The sequence below is a fragment of the Elephas maximus genome, chromosome 3 (assembly GCF_024166365.1).
Source record: "Elephas maximus indicus isolate mEleMax1 chromosome 3, mEleMax1 primary haplotype, whole genome shotgun sequence".
Lineage (NCBI taxonomy): Eukaryota > Metazoa > Chordata > Mammalia > Proboscidea > Elephantidae > Elephas > Elephas maximus.
The window spans coordinates 27405563-27424160 of record NC_064821.1 but is presented as its reverse complement, the minus strand read 5'-3'; positions in this window follow the sequence as shown (position 1 = coordinate 27424160).

The following is an 18598-nucleotide window of genomic DNA, read 5'->3' as shown; positions in this document are numbered from 1 at the left end:
ACTTTGCAGCAGTTGGGTGGAGAGTTCTGTATAAGTCAATGAGGTCAAGTTGGTTGATTGTTGTAATTAGGTCTTCCGTGTCTCTATTGAGCTTCTTACTGGATGTCCTGTCCTTCTCCGAAACTGGTGTGTTGAAGTCTCCTACTATAATTGTGGAGGTGTCTATCTCACTTTTCAGTTCCGTTAAAATTTGATTTATGTATCTTGCAGCCCTGTCATTGGGTGCATAAATATTTAATATGGTTATATCTTCCTGGTCAATTGTCCCTTTTATCACTATGTAGTGTCCTTCTTTATCCTTTGTGGTGGATTTAAGTTGAAAGTCTATATTGTCAGAAATTAATATTGCTACTCCTCTTCTTTTTTGCTTATTGTTTGCTTGATATATTTTTTTTCATTCTTTGAGTTTTAGTTTGTTTGTGTCTCTAAGTCTAAGGTGTGTCTCTTGTAGGCAGCATATAGACGGATCGTGTTTCTTTATCCAGTCTGAGACTCTCTGTCTCTTTATTGGTGCATTTAGTCCATTTACATTCAGCATAATTATAGATAAGTGTTTAGTGTTGTCATTTTGATGCCTTTTTATATGTGTTGTTGACAATTTCATTTTTCCACTTACTTTTTTGTGCTGAGACGTTTTTCTTTGTAAATTGTGAGATCCTCATTTTCATAGTATTTGACTTTATGTTTGTTGAGTCATTACGTTTTTCTTGGTTTTTATTTTGAGTTATGGAGTTGTTATACCTCTTTGTGGTTACCTTATTATTTACCCCTATTTTTCTAAGTAAAAACCTAACTTGTATTGTCCTATATCGCCTTGTATCCCTCTCCATATGGCAGTTCTTTGCCACCTGTATTTAGTCCCTGTTTTTGATTATTGTGATCTTTTACGTATTGACTTCAATGATTCCCTGTTTTGAGCATTTTTTTTTAATTAATCTTAATTTGTTTGTGCAGTTTCCCTATTTGAGTTGATATCAGGATGTTCTGTTCTGTGATCTTGTGTTGTGCTGGTATCTGATATTATTGGTTTTCTCACCAAACAATTTCCTTTAGTATTTCTTGTAGCTTTGGTTTTGGTTTTTGCAAATTCTCTAAGCTTGTGTTTATCTGTAAATATCTTAATTTCGCCTTCATATTTCAGAGAGAGTTTTGCTGGATATATGATCCTTGGCTGGCAGTTTTTCTCCTTCAGTGCTCTGGATATGTCATCCCATTGCCTTCTTGCCTGCATGGTTTCTGCTGAGTAGTCTGAACTTATTGATTCTCCCTTGAAGGAGACCTTTCTTTTATCCCTGGCTGCTTTTAAAATTGTCTCTTTATCTTTGGTTTTGGCAAGTTTGATGATAATATGTCTTGGTGTTTTTCTTTTTGGATCAGTCTTAAATGGGGTTCGATGAGCATCTTGGATAGATATCCTTTCGTCTTTCATGATGTCAGGGAAGTTTTCTGTCAGCAGATCTTCAACTATTCTCTCTGTGTTTTCTGTCCTCCCTCCCTGTTCTGGGACTCCAATCACACGCAAGTTATCCTTCTTGATAGAGTCCCACACGATTCTTAGGGTTTCTTCATTTTTTTTAATTCTTTTATCTGATTTTTTTTCAGCTATGTTGGTGTTAATTCCCTGGTCCTCAAGATTTCCCACTCTGCATTCTAATTGCTCGAGTCTGCTCCTCTGACTTCCTATTGCGTTGTCTAATTCTGTAATTTTATTGTTAACCTTTTGGATTTCTGAATGCTGTCTCTCTATGGATTCTTGCAACTTATTAATTTTTCCACTATGTTCTTGAATTACCTTTTTGAGTTCTTCAACTGTTTTATCAGTGTGTTCCTTGGGTTTTCTGCAGTTTGCCTTATTTCATTTCTGAGGTCATCCCTGATGTCTTGAAGCATTCTGTAAATTAGTTTTTTATATTCTGTATCTGATAATTCCAGGATTGTATCTTCATTTGGGAAAGATTTTGATTCTTTTTCTGGGGGGTTGTAGAAGCATTCATGGTCTGCTTCTTTATGTGGTTTGATATCGACTGCTATCTCCCAGCCATCACTAAGATATTGTAGTGATTTATTCTATATTTGCTCACTGAGTCTTATCTTGTTTTGTTTTCTTTCACTATACGTGGATGGGCTACTAGATTGTGCTGTCTTGTTTGTTGTAGCCCTTGACTTACTTATGACCTATTACCAGTTGTTTTGGGCTGTTGCCAGATATATATGCCTGAGTCTATTCACTCTTCTTGAGTAGAATCTGATTTTGGGTCATCAACTGTATGCTGCACCCTAACACCTATCCACCTCGAGAAGTAGTGGTGATAGTTGTGTGCACCAGATTCTATTAGCAGCTGGGGTTCACACTCCAGGGGGGGCAGGATGCTGACAGGCTTCCCCCAAGTGTCAGTGAGGTAGGTGTGTCTCTATTCCTAAAGCACCTTGGTGGGAGGGCTCTGCAGCTGTACCTTAGGCCTCCAATGCAAGTACCTCTACAGATTGGTAGGTGTCACCCTCCTTAGACCCCTAAGGCAAGAGGCTAGGTGGTCTGGGGGGAGCTTCAGCCCTCAGTTCCCTGTTGTGGGTCAGTGAGGGCTCTGTTGAATAAGCAGAGATATCAGACCTGGGAAACTTGTTTCTCCAGTAAATCTGCTAAAGAAAAATGCAGTCAGCTCCCTATCAGAAATGCGTTTGCATTATAATAGCCACCTTGTTCCCTGTAGGGATGAAAGCCCGAGATATGCATCATATATGCTTGGCTGGAGCTGGTTCTGAATTTTTAGTCCAATTAGGGAAGGATTTTTGGTCCGTGGGTTTTTTGTGGTTGCTTCTCTCAGGCTGGAAAAATGGAGCCCGAGCCGTTCTCCCTCTGGCTCAGGAAATTCCAATGTTAATGAAGCCGCCTGGGAAGGGGAGGGGCGGGTTCAGAAAAGGAGGAGAGAGTAGCACCCCAGAATATAGCCAAAGTTGCTTATCTTGCTTGGGATGACTATTTTATCTGAGATTGCCAAGGGGCGTGTCGCCTATGTGTGCTGGCTGTGTAGAGATTGCCCCCGAGGGTCTGGCCCGCTGAAGCCGTGGTCAGATCCTTCGCTGCCAGCCCAAAGCCCAGCGTCAAGGTTCCCCTGCTGGCACGCTGCACTCCCGGCTCCAGAATCAGTTGCTGCCTCCCGGGGACTTCTCCTCCCACCAGCCGTGTTGCCGTCCTGCCTACGTGGACCGGCTGGCCCCCTCCCAGGGTCAGTTCAGGGGGGTAGGTCTGTGCCCGTGTTTGCACCTTGACAGGATGCCGTGCTAAGCTTCCCTGTGCCCAGCCCAAAGCCCAGCGCCAAGGTTCCCCGGCTGGGATGCTGTACTCCCGGCTCCAAAACCGGTCACTGCCTCCCGGGGACTTCTCCCACCAGCCGTGTCACCACGCCGCCCGTACAGACTGGCTGGACCCCCTTCTGGGGTCAGTTCTGGGGGGTAGGGCTGCGCCCCGTGTTTGCGCCGTCACAAGATGTTGTGTTCAGCTCCCCTGCGCCCAGTCCTAAGCCCGGCGCCAAGGTGACCTGACTGGGACGCTGGCTCCAGGCTCCGAAAACAGTTGCTGCTTCCCCATAGTTGTTTGTTCTCCATCTCTGTCACTCAGGTCAACTCTTTAAATCTGTGTTTGTTGCTCAGGGTTTGTAGATTGTCATGTATGTGATCGGTTCACTTGTTTTTCTGAGTCTTTGTTGCAAGAGGGATCCGAGGTAGCGTCTACCTAGTCAGCCATCTTGGCCCCCCTCCTCTGTCTTTGTTTTTAGTGTGTGTGATTATGATATGCTTTTGTGATTTTCTCTTGGGGTCTGTCGTATATGTGGTTTGTTGAGCTTCTTGGGTGTTCAGCTGTGATAGTAGGGAAGTTTTCTGTCATCGATTCTTCAATGATCTCTGTGTTTTCCGTTTTCTCCCCCTGTTCTGGAACTCTGATCACTTGCAAAGTTTTGATTTTGATTGTATCCGACATAATTTTCTGAGTTTCTTCATTTTTCTTTGCTTTTTTTTTCTGATTTTCTTCAAACAATGTGGCATCCAAGTATTTGTCTTATATTTCCCTGATCATGTCCTCCATTGTTCCTAACCCGCTTCTCTGATGTTCTATGTCGTTGTCCATTTCTGAACACTCATTGTTTATCTCTTGGATTTGTAATTGTTGTTTTTGTATGATTTCTAGTTGAGAATTATTTGACAATTTGTTCTTGTATTATTTTCCCGAATTCTTCCATTTTTTGGTCTATTTTCCATGAATTTTTCTGCCTTTTCATGAATATATCTATTTTTTCTCATTTTTGTCTGCTTTTTGCTTCAACTCTTAGACACCTATGAATATAGAGATTTGAATTCCCTATCAGGTAGTTCCAGTACCTTTTCTTCTACTGAAAAATTATCTGGTGATTTATTTTGGATGTCTACTGGAACCATCCTGTCCTTTTTTTTTTTTTTTTATGTGTTTTGTTATTTTCTGCTGTCATCGGAACATCCAGTAGTTATTTTATTTGTTATTGATTGCAGATTTGTTAGTTTTGCCCTGCTTTTTCTTTTTTTTTATTTGGTTACGTCTGAGGAGGAAGGCTATGTGTTATTTGTTTTGCTCATGTGTGGGCATGATATTTTTCATGTCCTTGTCCAATGGGCATGGCCAGTTGCTCAGCTATAGTGCAACAGGGCAGGTCTAGCTGAAGGGGAGTATCTGGGAAGGGTTGTTTGTGGAACATACTGGGACCAACAAGATGGGCTGGAGCTCAGTGCAGGGCAGGCTCTGGTAGTCTGTGCCTGTGTTGATCACAGGTGCGATGTTCAGCACATGGTGAAAATAGGCTGGATGGGGGGCGAGGGTGTGATGTGTGGAACTAGGTTAGGTAGGGGAAAGAAGAGATACTGTAGCCAAAAAAGAAAAAAAGTGCTGAGGTAGACTTGCATTGGTGCGGAGAGAGGAGAAACTGAGACATGAAGAAAAAAATAAATGGAAAACAGAGAAAAAAAAATGTCTCCAGGGATCCCACCAACTTGGTGGAGCAGATCGGGAAAGAAGTACCCCAGCAGAGTGGCATTTCACAGCCTTTCAAGAAGAAACAAAGATGGCACATGGAGTCAGGTGTTTGAGAGACAGGAGAGGCCGGAGGTGAGAGGCAGTGAAGAAACCAGAAGAAGCTGAAAAAAGCAACAGGAGCAACAAAGAAATGGCACTGATGGAGCTGGCTGGTGTGGGTGGAGCGAATACTCAAGGCGTGGAGGCGACACCTCCCAGACCTTGGTTGCTCTGCCCCCTGGGTTGCGGTGGATCGACCCTCTGGGAAGCGGCAGATTGGCCCACTTGGAAGTGGGGGAGGCCGAGTAGGGGGAGGAAAGGTAGGGGGTGGGAAAGCATGCATGGCTGGTTACCATATACTCTGACTCCTACTGGGAGCTCTGTGAATCTGCTTTCCCTTACTCCCTGTCTGCTGACCTCCGACAGGAATCCAAGATGGGGAATCTGTTCTGTGTTAGCTGATAGGGCATCTCCACTTGTATCGCTCCTCCCACTCTTTTCTCTGTCAGTTTGTTATTTCATTCAGTGCTTGGTTTAGTTATCTCTTCATTTGATGCTTAGGGTTCCAGGATTGACATTTGTCTCTGTTTTACTTAGTTTTTTGGGTCTTTGCTGTGGAGGGATGGAGTGATTCTGTCTATAGCCCCATGTTGGCTCTGCCTCCAGGTTTTTTTTTAACTTTTTTATGTGGTTACCTTGAAATTTACCCCATCGTCCCAAGACTAAACTAGTTTTTATTACTTGATAATGCCTAGTTTCCCCTTCATTTGCAAGTTCTATTCCTACACCATTTTTTCCCCCTTTTATTGTTCTAACGTTGTTGTTATTTACTGATTGATCTCTCTGTTGTAAATTTTTTAGTTTTCTGTTTTTTCCTTCAGATTTTATTATGTAGGTTGGTCTAGCGATGCTGTCTTATTTGCTAGATTCAGGTTTTTGTCTGATGTTGTTGTTCTCTAACTGAAGAACTCCTTTTAATGATTCTTTTAAGTTTGGTATGATTTTTATGTATTCCCTTATCTTCTGTTTATCTGGAAATGTCCTAATTTCACCATCATATCTGAGTTAGAGTTTTTCAGGATATGTTATTCTTGACTGGCAATTTTTTTTTCTTTGAAGATTTTACATATGTCTTTCCACTACTTTCTTGCCTGCCTGGTTTCTGTCAAATAATCAGAGTTTAGTTTTATTGTTTTCCCTCTGTATGTGGCTTTTCATTTTTCTGGAGCTAGTCTCAGGATTATTTTTTTTGTCTTTGGTTTTAGTGAGCGTGATTATGATATGTCTTTGTATTTTTCCTTTTGAGTCTATCCTATATGGGGTTTGCTGAGCTTTTCAGATAGTTGACTTCTCGTCTTTCATGATATTAATCAAATTTTCTTTCAGCAATTCTTCAGTGATTCTCTTTATGTTTTCTGTTTTATCCCTCTGTTTTGGACTTTTATCACATAGAAATTTTTGCTTTTGATTGTATCCTGCATCGTTCTTAGGGGTTTTTCATTTTTATTTGTTCTCTTCTTAGATTTTTCCTCAAACAAAGTGGTCCTGCTTTTTTGTTTTATTTGCTTATGTCTGGGCAGGTGGGCTGGGTGTGTTTTGTTACTTGGGCTACAGTTACCAAAGAACTCAGAGAGAGAGTACAGGAAGGCTAGATGTGGGATGATTTAAAAGTAGAAATTAATAACAGGAAGAGCATGGAAAAAAAATCTTTAATGTTTTTAGGGATATTTTCTGTCAGTAAATCTTCAGTAATCCTCTGTATTTTTCATTTTCTTCTGTTCAGGAACGCCTATCACAGTCAAATTTTGCTTTGCATTGTATCCCACAATGTTCTTAGGGTTTCTTCATTTTTTCTTTATTCTTTTCTCTAATTTTTCCTGAATTAAATTGGCATCCAAGGATTTGTCTTCGATTTTGGTGATCCTGTCTTCCATTGTTTCAAATTTGCTCCTAAAACCTGCTATTGCACTGCCCATTTCTGAAATCTTGTTGTTTATCTTTTGTATTTCTAATAACTGTTTTTGTGTGGCTTGATATTCTGTTACTGTTTTATTTTCTTGAATCCTTCCATTGTTTTGTCTGTGTTTTCCATGATTTTGTCTATTTTTTCTTTATTTTTGTTTTGTGTTTTCCTTCATCTGTTGGAGGACCATGGGTATTAGAGTTTCGAATTCCCCGTCAAGTATTTTCAGTGTCTTTTCTTGTACCAGAAAGTCACCTGGTTTTTTATTTTGGATGCTATCTTGGGCTATCCTGACCTGTTTTTATATGTTTTGATATTGTCTGCAGTCTTTAGGATATTCAGGAATTATTTTCTTCATTTATTTGTTGTAGATTTGTTTGTTTTCTCTTGCTTTTTTGCTTAATTTGGTTATGTGTGATCTGGTGGTCTAGACCTTCTTTGCTGTTTGCTTGTCTGTGGGCATGATACTTCCCACCACTTTTCCAGGTGGGAAGGGCCAGTCCCTCAGCTATGGTGCAGCAGGTCAGGTCCATTGGAGGGGGAGAGGCCAGCATGAATTATTTGCATCACATACTTGGGCTGGCAGGGTGGGACAAGGCAGCAGTGCAGGACGAGGGCTGGTGGCCGGCACCTGTGCCACTCAAGTGAGAGCGCCCAGTGCATGGTGCAGTTAGGTAGGAGGGAGGTGGAAGGATGTGATGTGTGGAGCTAAGTGGGTGTGGGAGAAAAGAGAGAGAAGAGGGTGAAACAAGTAAAAAAAAAAAATGGTGTTGATGGAGCCTGCTGGTGAAATGACGTGGACCCAGGGAACCCGTGTACTTGTTTTCTAGCTGGGTAGTGTTGCACAGCCCATCAAGAAGGGGCAGAGACTGCACATGTGGCTAGGTGTGGAGAGCAAAGGAAAGGTAGCAAGGGAGAGAGAGATAAGAACCTGAAAGAAAACAAAAAAAAAAATAAAAGAAAAAGGGCACATGTGGTCAGGTTACTGAGAGTAAGAAAAAGAAGGAATGTAAAGAGAGAAGAAACTGGGAAAAAAAAAAAGATGCCCTGAGGGAGCCCACTGTGTGGTAGCCCAGACTGTGGTGACACTATGTGCTGGCAGCTCCCAAACTGAGAGGTGTGGCATAGCCCATTAAAAAGTGATGGGGAAGGCACTTGGAGTAAAGTGATCAGGAGAAAGGAAAAGAAGAAGCATAAAGAGAGACAAGTAATTGAGAAAGAAAAAAAATATATTCCAAGGGAGTTCATCGGCATGTTGGCATGGACTGATGAAGCCGTTTGCTGTGGGCACAGCCTGTCAAAAAGCCATGAAGACGGCACAGATGGCCATGTGGTCAGGAAAAGGGAAGGAAGGAAGGTAGAGTGAGATAAGAAACTGAGAAAAAAAAAAAAAGAAAGGAAAGAAAACACCCCGAGGGTGCCCACAAGCATGGTGGTGCACACTGGTGAAGCTAAGTGCCTGGGGCTTCCCAGCCAAACAGTGTAGAAAAGCTTGTCAAAAAGCTTCAGAGATGGCACACTTGGCCAGGCTACAAGGGTTTTTATAGAATACTTAACCCTCACTAAGTTACATGGTTTATTCAGTGGGTTTGAGGATATTAAACTATACACTGATGTTTTAAATTGAAAAATTGAAAAAAAAAGTGTCAATTTTTGTGTTAATATCTGTGGCACTTTGAAGTTAGAGGTGAGAAATACAGGCAAATTTCCTCCTTATAATGGAAGGGGTCAGATGCCATGGATAAACACTTTCTCCCCCTCTTGTTACATTAAAATTACAAGTCTACAGAGATTGGAATAACTTGATCCAATTTGGCTAATTGTGTACTCTGGGCATTGATCTTCAAGACCGTATAGCTGTAAATAACATGTCTGTGCTGTCTGTCCAGTGAGCTCCATACCCAAGTTTATCCTCTAGAGTGGTTGTCTGCCTAAGGACATCCAAGCCTGGTTCTCTCTTCCTCTCAGTCCTGAGACAGGAGCCTTAGATATGAAGCCCATCAGGGAGGATATGTGTGTTGGACCCACACTCCTTGGTCATGCCCCAGCAGAGACCCCGTGCAATCCAGTGAGTGCCATGGGAGTTAGTGGACACAGAGGGGTGGAAGAGCATTGTATCCTCCTCATCAAGACAAGCAGCACGCTTGGGATGGCCAGATGGGAAGCTCAGTAATGCTGAGTTTCACCTCTGAAGTTTCTGTTCCTAGTTATAGTACAGGTCCAAGAAAACTCATTTAATGTTTTAATTTCCTCTACGTTGGTTCTGTGATCAGGAACAGATGGTACTGAAGGAAGAAGTCCAAGCTGCTCTGAAGGCATTGGTGAAAAACAAGGCTCCAGGAATTGATGGCATATCAATTGAGATGTTTCAACAAACAGATGCAGTGCTGGAGGTGCTCACTTGTCTATGCCAAGAAATACGGAAGACAGTTTCCTCGCCAACTGACTGGAGAAGATCCATAGTTGTGCCTATTCCCAAGAAAGGTGATCCAACCGAATGTGGAAATTATAGAACAATATCATTAATATCACACGCAAGCAAAATTTTGCTGAAGATCATTCAAAAACAGCTGCAGCAGTATATTGACAGGGAACTGCCAGAAATTCAGGCTGGTTTCAGAAGAGGATGTGGAACTAGGGATATCATTGCTGATGTCAGATGGATCCTGGCTGAAAGCAGAGAATACCAGAAGGATGTTTACCTGTGTTTTATTGACTATGCAAAGGCATTCGACTGTGTGGATCATACCAAATTATGCATAACATTGCCAAGAATGGGAATTCCAGAACACTTAGTTGTGCTCATGAGGAACCTTTACATAGATCAAGAGGCAGTTGTTCGGATAGAACAAGGGGATACTGATAGGTTTAAGGTCAGGAAAGGTGTGCGTCAGGGTTGTATTCTTTCACCATACCTATTCAACCTGTATGCTGAGCAAATAATACGAGAAGCTGGACTATATGAGGAAGAATGGGACATCAGGATTGGAGCAAGACTCATTAACAACGTGCATTATGCAGATGACACAACCTTGCTTGTTGAAAGTGAAGAGGACTCGAAGCACTTACTAATGAAGATCAAAGACCACAGCCTTCGGTATGGATTGCACCTCAACATAAAGAATACAAAAATCCTCACAACTGGACCAATGAGCAACATCATGATAAACAGAGAAAAGATTGAATTTGCAAGGATTTGATTTTACTTGGATCCACAGTCAACAGCCATGGAAGCAGCAGTCAAGAAATCAAAAGACACATTGCATTGGGTAATCTGCTGCAAAGAACCTCTTTAAAGTGTTGAAGAACAAAGATATCACCTTGAAGACTAAGGTGCACCTGACCCAAGCCATTTCAATCGCATCATATGCATGTGAAAGCTGGACAGTGAATAAGGAAGACTGAAGAAGGGTTGATGCCTTTGAATCGTGGTGTTGGCGAAGAATATTGAATATACCATGGACTGCCAAAAGAATGAACAAATCTGTCTTGGAAGAAGTACAACCAGAATGCCCCTTAGAAGCAAGGATGGCGAGACTGTGTCTTACACACTTTGGACATGTTGTCAGGAGGGATCAGTCCCTGGAGAAGGACATCATGCTTGGCAAAGTACAGGGTCAGCAGAAAGAGGAAGACCCTCAATGAGGAGGATCGACACAGTGGCTGCAACAATGAGCTCAAGCCTAACAACAATTTTAAGGATGGCTCAGGAGTGGGCAGTGTTTCGTTCTGTTGTACATAGGGTTGCTATGAGTCGGAACTGACTCTGCAGCACGTAACAACAACAACAACACGTTGGTTTTAGCTCCCATAGGCACTTTCCCACCAGAGCAGGAAATGGGTCCCTCTCACCTGTCTCCAAACACTTCAACATGTGCTTGTAGGTGAGGATGATAAAGACAATGATTAGAATGACGACAGTAATCACAGTATCATGAACGTTTATCAAGGACTGCCTAGTGCGAGGATCTGAACAACTATGTTTTCTATGTAACTTGTTTCATCTTTGTGCAGAATCACATCCAGAAAAGAGCAACACAGAATTATTGTCATTTCAGAGAAAGAAAAGGGGCATAGTTTTTTTTTGTTGTTGTTGTTGTTACTTATACCAGATCGTGGGCCAAAAAGGTTGAAGCCAGGTTTGAATCTGGGCAGTGTGACACCAGACATGAGGCATTTGGCTATATTGTCCCCTGCCCACCTGCCCTGCCATCTCACTTCATTGATCTCTCCACACAGAGGCCCCCTGCTCACTGTGCTCTTTTGTGGGGAGTTTCTTCTAGACCAAAGTAGAGAGCGCTGGGTGTCTTTTGGTGGGTTAACTATCAGAAGGATAATTGTGAATACACAAGGGGATCACATCAGTTGTTGGAATGTGATAATTCAGGACACATCTCTCTTGCCCCTTTTCCCGGATTTTTTCTCAGCTGCCCACTCCCTCCTTCATTCTTGTAACTTAGTGCATCTCAGTCTCAGAGATATAAAGACAGGATTTGGGTTCATTTCCTCCCCAGGAAGCTGTAATGAGTTAAAAGGTGTAACTTAGATGTATCTTTGTTTAAGTTCCCTGGACTTCTGCTTTAAAGATTTTGAAATATGAGGAAACAGAGTTAAGATGGTTAATGTATGGGCCTCAGCGATTTACTTTAATTGTGAATTCTGTCTGCTCTACTTATGATCTTTGTGTTCGGGGCAAGTTCTTAGTATCTCTCAGGATCTACATTGCCATCTGAGTTGATCCACAGTTGATAAAGAGATCGTATTGCTGTAAGGACTGAAAAAATAATGGATATTACGTTATGTGATTAATTCTTCATGTTGTTGTTGTTACATGCCTTCGAGTCAGTTCCAACTTATAGTGATCCTGTGCACAACAGAATGAAACACGGCCCAGTCCTGCCCCATCCTCACAATAGTTACTATGCTTGAACCCTTTATTGTAGCCACCGTGTCAACCCATCTCATTGAGGGTCTTCCTCCTTTTTGCTGATCCTCTACTTTACCAAGCATTATGTCCTTGTCCAGGGACTGATCCCTTCTGATAACATATTCAGAGTATGTGACATGCAGTCTTGCCATCCTTCTAAGGAGCATTCTGGTTGTATTTCTTCTAAGACAGATTTGTTCGTTTTTTGGCAACACCACAATTCAAAGGCGTCAGTTTTCCTTCTGTCTTTCTTTTTCATTGTCCAGCTTTCACATGCATATGAGGCGATTGAAAACACCATGGTTTGGGTCAGGCACACCTTAGTCCTCAAGGTGACATCCTTGCTTTTCAAGACACTAAATTCTTTTCAGCTTTTTTGCCCAATGCAGTACGTCTTTTGATCTCTTGACTGCTCCTTCCATGGGTGTTGATTGTGGATCAAAGTGAAATAAAATCCTTAACAACCTGAATCTCCTCTCCATTTATCATGATGTTGCTTTGGTCCAGTTGTGAGGATTTTTGTTCCCTTTATGTTGAGATTTGATCCGTAGTGAAGGCTGTGGTCTTTGATCTTCATCAGTAAGTGCTTAAAGTTTTCTTCACTTTCAAGAAGCTAGGTAGTGTCATCCACATAACTCAGTTTGTTAGTCTACCTCCAATCCTGATGCCCTGTTCTTCTTCATATAGTCCAGCTTCTCAAATTATTTGCTTAGTGGACAGATTGAATAGGTATGGTGAAAGGATACAACCCTGATGCACACCTTTCCCGATTTTCAACCACTCACTATCTCCTTGTTCTGTTCAAAGAACTGCCTCTTGATTCATGCACAGATTCCCCATGAGCACAATTAAGTCTTCTGGAATTCCCATTCTCCACTCTCCACAGTGTTATCCATAATTTGGTATGATCCACACAGTCAAATGATTTAGTATAGTCAATAAAACACAGGTAAACATCTTTCTGGTGTTTTCTGCTTTCAGCCAGGATCCATCTGCCATCAGCAATGATATCCATGGTTCCACAACCTTTTCTAAATGTTCCTTGAATTTCTGGCAGTTCCCTGTCAATAAACTGCTGCAGCTGCTTTTGAATGATCTTCAGTAAAATTTTGCTTGCGTATTTGTATGCTATTAATGATATCGTTCAATAATTTCCACATTCAGTTGGATCTCCTTTCTCTGGAATAGGCATAAATATTGATCTCTTCCTGTCAGCTGGCCAGATAGCTGTCTTCTTAATTTCTTGGCATATTCGAGTGAGCACTTGCAGCACTGCATCCTTTTGTTGAAACCTCTCAGTTGGTATTCCATGAATTCCTGGAGCCTTGTTTTTCACCAATGCCTCCAGTGCAGCTTGGACTTCTTCCTTCACTACCATTGGTTCCTGATCATATGTTACCTCCTGAAATGGTTGAATGTCTATCAGTTCTTTTTGGTATAGTGACTTTGTATATCCCTTCTGTCTTCTTTTGATGCTTCCTGTGTTGTGTAGCAGTTTGCCCATAGAATCCTTCAGTATTGCAACTGAAGGCTTGAATTTTTTCTTCAGTTCTTTCAGCTTGAGAAATGCTGATTGTGTTCTTCCTTTTTTGTTTTCTATCTCCAGGTCTCTGCACATGTCATCATAATACTTTACTTTGTCTCCTGGAGCTGGTGTTTGAAATCTTCTGTTCAGCTCTTTTACTTCATCATTTCTTCCTTTTGCTTTATCTACTAAACCTCAAGAGCAAGTTTCAGAGTCTCTTCTGACATCACTTTTGGTTCTTTCTTTCTGTCCTGTCTTTTCAATGACCTATTGCTTTCTTCATGGCTGATGCCCTTGATGTCATTCCACAACTTGTCTGGTCTTTGATCAATAATGTTCAATGAATCAAATCTGTTCTTGAGATGGTTTCTAAATTCAGGCAGGATATACTTGAGGTCATAGTTTGGCTCTCATGGATTTGTTCTAATTTTCTTCAGTTTCAGTTTGAACTTGCGTAGAGGTAATTGATGGTCTGATCCACAGTTGGCCCCTGGCCTTGCTCTGACTGATGATATTGAGCCTTTGCTTTGTCTCTTTCCCACAGACGTAGTCGATTTCATTTCTGGATATTCTATCTTTCGATGTCCATGTGTATAGTCACCATCTATGTTGGTGAAAAAACGTATTTGCAATAAAGGTGTTGTTGGTCTTGTAAAATTCTATTATATGATGTCTGTCATCATTTCCATAACCAAGGCCATGTTTTCCAACTACTGATCCTTCTTCTTTGTTTCCAACTTTCAAATTCCAATCGCCAGTAATTATCAATGCATCTCGTTTGCACGTTTGATCAATTTCAGACTGCAGAAGTTGGTGAAAATCTTCAATTTCTTTATATTTGACCTTAGTGGTTGATGTGTAAATTTGAATAATAATTTGTATTAACTGGTCTTCCTTGTAGATGTATGGATATTATCCTATCACTGATGGTGTTGTACTGCAGGATAGATCTTGAAATGTTCTTTTTGATGATGAATACAAGGCCGTTCCTCTTCAAGTTGTCATTCCCAGCATAGTAGACCCTATGATTATCTGATTCAAAATGATGAATACCAGTCCATTTCAGCTCACTAATGCCTAAGATATTGATCTTTATGTGTTCCATTTCATTTTTGTTGATTTCCAATTTTCCTAGATTCATACTTCATGCATTCCAGGTTCCAGTTATTCATGGATGTTTGCAGCTATGTCTTCTCATTTTGAGTCATGCCATATCTGCAAATGAAGTTCAGAAAGCTTGATTCCATACAAGTCCTTAATGCCGATTCTACTTTGTGGAGACAGCTCTCCCCCAATTGTATTTTGAGTGCCTTCCAACCTGAGGGGCCTATCTTCTGGCACTGTATCAGACAGTGTTCTGCTGCTATTCATAAGGTTTTCATTGGCTAATTCTTTTCTGAAGTAGACCGCTGGGCCCTTCTTCCTAGTCTATCTTAGTCTGGAAGCTCAGCAGAAACCTGTCTGCCGTGGGTGACCCTGCTAGTATTTGAATACTGATGGCATAGCTCCCAGCATCACAGCAACACAGAAGGCCCCACAGTAAGAGAAACTGACAGATGTTTGTCATCTGAGTTGGTGCACAGTTCATAGAGAAAGAGATCTTCATTGCTGTAAGGATTGAACAGATAATGGATATGACATATGTGATTAATTCTATAAATTTTTTATCATTAATATAAATTAGACTAAGCTTCATACCACTCAACTAAAGTATCCAGTGATTTGAAGGTTTTCTTTCGTTTGGATCCCTGTAAGCGCTTTTTATTTTTATTCTTTATACTAGGAGGTATCAGAATGCTTGGAAGGAAACAACTGAGTGTCATTAATTTCTTTCTCCAGAGTCTTTCCCGTGCTTGGCACAGTAAGCTACAACCACCATTACCACATCAAATCTGTATTAAATATGAAATAGACCCTTGGTTCCATCATTCCTTGGTTCAGAGGATCAGAGTGTAGGCTATATTGTATACACTGATTGCTTTCCTTCCTGTGCTGCCCTCTTTCCAAGGATGTCCCATAGGAACAGAGACAAGATAAAATAGGGCATGAGTATGTCTATATCATGGGTTCTCAATGGGATCTATTTAATTAATATAGTGTAAAACATTCAATTATTTTTTAAAAATTGTGAAGATTTTCATAAAAATGAAAATCTAAAAGGAAAAACAGAGAAAGAGAAAGGGGAAAATAAATCTTATTGTGTGACTCTAGGCACAGTGTATAATTTCAATACATTCTATGCTCGAATTTCCTGTCACATATTGTTGTTGTTATTTATTAGGTTCCATCGAGTAGGTTCTGACTCATAGTGACCCTGTGCACAACAGAACAAAACAGTGCCCAGTCCTGTGCCATCCGTATAATCGTTGTTATGCTTTGTCACATTTCAGGTTTCTATATTTCTCACATAATCAAATAAAACAGTGATTGTATTTAAAAAATAAAACAACTACTCTCATAGTGATTCAAATTGTGATTTAAAAAAAAAGTCAAGTATTTACTAAGTGCCAAACCTTTGTTAGCTGCCACATGATCTTTAAACCGCTCTTCTGATTTCTCATCTGGCTTTATTGTTAGGTTTTTCCAATAATTTTCAGTAAAAGTCACCGCACCCTGATAAGCCTGGCACTTTCCTTGTACCTGTTTCCTTATTCATTGGTCAGGTAGCTTCTTTCTGTGGTTACTGTGTATTGCCGCATTGCATTTCAGTACTTGCATAGCTATTTTATTAGTTTCCTGTATGAAATACTTGGTGTTTTCACTTTTCTTTATTGAATATTGACTGATAAATTGTATTTGGGGAATAAAGGTATTTGTCAAGTGTCTAAAATTGGAATGTACAAAGAAAATGTCTTAGGCTGGGTTCCCTAGAGAAGCAAACTAGTAATGGGTATAAATATATATATATATGTATACAAAAATATAGAGAGGTTTATATTAAGGAGAAAGCTCATGCGATTGTAGGGGTTGGTACATCCCAAGTCCTTGGATCAAGAAAGAGCCCTTTCCCAATTCACAGAGCCAGAGAAGCTGGTGGTCCCAACATGAGCAGGTTGGAGAGCAGGGATCCTGCTCACAGGTTGTGACGGTCAAGGGATCCCCAAGGTCAGCAGGCAAGACCACAGGGTTTCTCCTGAGTCAGCTGCAGGGGCTGGTGAATCCAAGGTAGGCTGGTGGGCGAGCAGAACTCTTGCTTGAAGGATGTGAAGATTGGTGAATGCCGAGATGGACAGGTAACTGCTAGCTCAAGTCCAAAGAACCAGAGGTCAGACGAGAGACAGCTGCTGGATCCAGAACAAGCCAACAACCTTTGCAAGGCCAGCAGGAAAAGGAAGTAGACGGTGGAAGGCGGCAGATGAAGGCTGAGTGGGTGGAGTGCCGCCACAGGCCCCACGCTGCTGGTACCACTCAGCAGATTCCATCATGGGGGTGATCACATATGGAATTTCAACAGGAACGTAATCACAACATTATACAACTGCCAAAATACTGAGAATCATGACCCAGCCAAGTTGACACACAATTTTAACCATCAGAGAACACGTATGAAAAGAAGGTGGATGTAAATCGCATATCTTAGTCAAGGTTGTACATTTGAGAATTAAGGTGTTGGTGCCATATTTCCAATTGTTGTGGCTCTATTGGTACTCTAAGATCATTCATTATGAATAAATTAAATTTTATTTTTCATTAGGATAGCAAAAGGCCATGTCTTCCCCAGAGGGCAGCCCTTGCCCTTTGCATGTAAGATCTTGATGAAGGCTTACTGTTACTGTTTCCTTGTCTTTAGGCTTTTTCTCTGTTCTAGTATATGGGTATGCATATGTCCTTTATGTTTACTCACATAATTTCTGAGGGAGCAATTTGGATGTTCTGATAACCTGCCCAATCAATACATTTACTGTCTTTTACCACTGAGTTAAATCCCCTAGAAATCTTCCTGACGAGAAATTTTGATAATAGGGAATGGAATGCACTTGACAGAGGATGAGGCCATACCAGTTTGTGGGAAGAGATGTCGTTGTTGTTGTTGTTAGGCACTCTTGAGTTGGTTCCGAGTCATAGCGACCCTATGTACAACAGAACAAAACGCTGCCCGGTCCTGCACCATCCTCACCATCATTGTTATGCTTGAGCCTGTTGTTTCAACCACTGTCAATCTATCTCCTTAAGGTCTTCCTCTTTTTCAGTGACCCTCTATTTTATCAAGCATGATATCATCTGCAGGGACTGATTTCTACTGATTATATGTCTGAAGTATGTGAGATATAGTCTCATCATCTTTGCTTCTAAGCAGCATTCTAGTGGTAATTCTTCCAAGGCATATTTGTTCGTTCTTTTGGCAGTCCATGGTATATTCAATATTCTTCTCCAACACCACAATTCAAAGATATCAATTCTTCTTTAGTCTTTCTTATTCATTGTCCATTTTTACATGCATATGAAGTGATTGAAAACACCATGGCTTGGGTCTTTGCTTTTTAACACTTGAAAGAGGGCCTTTGCAGCAGATTTTTCCAATGCAATGCATCTTTTGATTTCTTGACTGCCATTTCCATGGGTGTGTTGATTCTGGATCCAAGTGAAAAGAAATCCTTGACAACCTCAATCTTTTCTCCATTTATCATGATTTTGCTTATTGGTCCATGTGTTAGGATTTGTGTTTCCTTTATGTTGAGGTATAATCCATACTGAAGCCTATGGTCTTTGATTTTCATCAGAAAGTACTTCAAGTCCTTGTCACTTTCAGCAAACAAGGTTATGTCATCTGCATAATAAAGGTTGTTGATGAATCTTCCTCTAATCTGTGCGAATAGATAGAACTCATTAAAAATTTGGAAAGTAGTGTTCTGATTCTCTAGTCATGGCTCACTGAAAAATCAGTTCCATCTGTCACAGAACTAAGTTCCACGTGCTTTTCTGCAAACCTAGGGATGACTCAAACAAACAACAAACAAACAAACAGATGTATCCAAGGTTTTGTTTCCTTTCGATTTCTCTTGGTAGAGTCTCCTCAAAGGTAACATTGTCTTCTTCCTCTTTAAACTTCAAGACTTAGAGTGAGTAATACTAGTTGATTATGAATGAGGAAAAGACTGAAAGGAAGTATGCCAGAGTTTCATAATGGCTATCATAAAATGGTGT